At 34.4% G+C, this 2140-nt stretch overlaps 1 pseudogene; it reads right to left on the minus strand.

The window, feature by feature from the left end:
- Nucleotides 1-1822: 1822 nt before the first annotated feature.
- LOC141603545 (small nucleolar RNA R71) lies at nt 1823-1922 on the minus strand (annotated as a pseudogene).
- Nucleotides 1923-2140: the final 218 nt, after the last annotated feature.

Below are 2140 nucleotides of genomic sequence, written 5' to 3' on the forward strand. Positions count from 1 at the left end.
GTCAATCAGTTATTCTCCAGATCGAGGAAACCACTCTCGATATGATCACTTGCAAGTACGACCTGAAAGACACCTTGCATTGAGTGGGAGATAGTAATAGGACAAGAGAATTGGTGACGCACACTTGTCGAGGACAAGTGGGAGATTGTTGGAATATGTGTCCTCCGACAATAATGCGATCACAACTGTCGATCATGATGATCACATGTTTAAATCTCATTTTAAGAATACATGTGGATTGTAATATTTTACAGTCAACTGGTCCACACATATCGGTAATGATTGGCTGACTAGAGTTTGACATTACTTCCGTGAAACGGTGGTGATCAGTTGATCCCCTTAGGTCATACCTATAGGGAAATACTCTTAATTGATTATTTAATTAATCGTATGCCGATACGAGTTAATTAAATTGCTTAAAATTGACGGGTGATTTGTGAATAAGATTAACGTGTCTTATTATAATCCGATTAAATTAGATACGGTCTAAGTAATCAAATTGTTTTATTACATAGATAAAATTGTTTACAAAACAATTGAAATTGAATGAATAATTTATTATAAATGCAAGACGTTGTAATTTATAATTTGATAAACCGTTTTGGTACAAGTAATTACGAATTACTAGTCGATTTTGTATATGACATATTTTATGAGTATGTTGATTTTTAATATGTTAAAAATACATTACAATTTCATATGTCAAGTAACATGTCACATATATTACAATTGACAAATGACAAAATAAAATGGACCTCCTATTTTATATGTATGTGCTAAAAATGGAGGGGATTATGGTTGAAATTGTGTTAATTATTTTTAAGTGGAAAACACAATGATTACCCATAGTCTTAGTCTTGCATACCTATGATTTCTTGGGTAGAAAAACAAGCTCATGCATTGGCCCTAATAACTCCCTCCAACCAGTTTTTCCACCAAAAAAGAAGCCAAGGGTTATTCTCTAATTATTCATTCACTACTTATCATATAATTTCTAGTGTTAGAAATTATTATTCTCTCTACACCTTGTGAAAACTTAGAGAAATAAAATCCTCATAAATCTTTCCTCTCTTGGCCGAAAAATACAAGAGAGAACAAAATTTATTTTGTGTCAAATTTTAAGTAAGACTTGTATTATTTCTAGTACAAAATAATATTAGTTATTAAGAGATTTCCTTGGGTATATACATTTGAGAGAGGTTCTAATTTGGACCTTTGTTCATCCATAATAAGGAAGCTCAAGAACTAACAAATAGGTGAATTTGTTGGTGCCCTTTAATCCGAAATCCCTAAGTAAGATAGACGATTTCTTCTCTTACTTGTTTTAGTTTGCATACATAAGATCAAACATTTATTTTATGACTAAATAAATTAACACATATATGAATATGTAAATTAATGAGATTAATTATTCTAACAAAACCAACCACAAAATCAACCCACAATGCCTAAATTTCATCTCATTCCATACCAACCAAGGAGAACCTACCAAATGGTACTCCAACACCACCTCACTTGACCGGTAACTTCATTGCCAAGTCCGCATTCATACAATTAGTTGAGAGAAGTCAATTTGAAGGGATGCCTAGTGAAGATCCTCATATACACATGGAGACTTTTTGTGACTATTGTGATGCAATCTCCCAAACGGGGGTAACTCCAGTTCAAATTCGATGGGTATTTTTTCTTTTTTCCTTGATCGGAGCCGCAAAGCAATGGTTAAAGAGCCTAGATAAGGCTACTTTAGGTATTGATTCATGGAAGACGTTATCACTTGCCTTCTACAAAAAGTTCTATATTCCGGAGAAGACTAACATGTTGAGAGCCCAAAACACTGGTTTCAAGCAAAGAGATGAAGAGGCCTTATATGAGGCTTGGGAGAGATTCCAAGATACACGTCTCTCTTGTCCTCATCATGGACCAAGTGAATGGTTTCTTGTTCAACAATTTTGGAATGGGTTGCATGAAGACTCAAGGAATATGCTCAGCATGGGTTCTAATGGAAGATTCACCGAGGTTGATGATAACCAAACTTGGGCTAAGATAGAGGAGATGGCGGTTCATAACTCTCAATATAGTAGGCTAAGAAAAGCTACTAGGGGAGGGATACATGAAGTTTACTCCGTCACACAATTGAGTG

This window comes from Silene latifolia, chromosome 9 (assembly GCF_048544455.1).
Source record: "Silene latifolia isolate original U9 population chromosome 9, ASM4854445v1, whole genome shotgun sequence".
NCBI lineage: Eukaryota > Viridiplantae > Streptophyta > Magnoliopsida > Caryophyllales > Caryophyllaceae > Silene > Silene latifolia.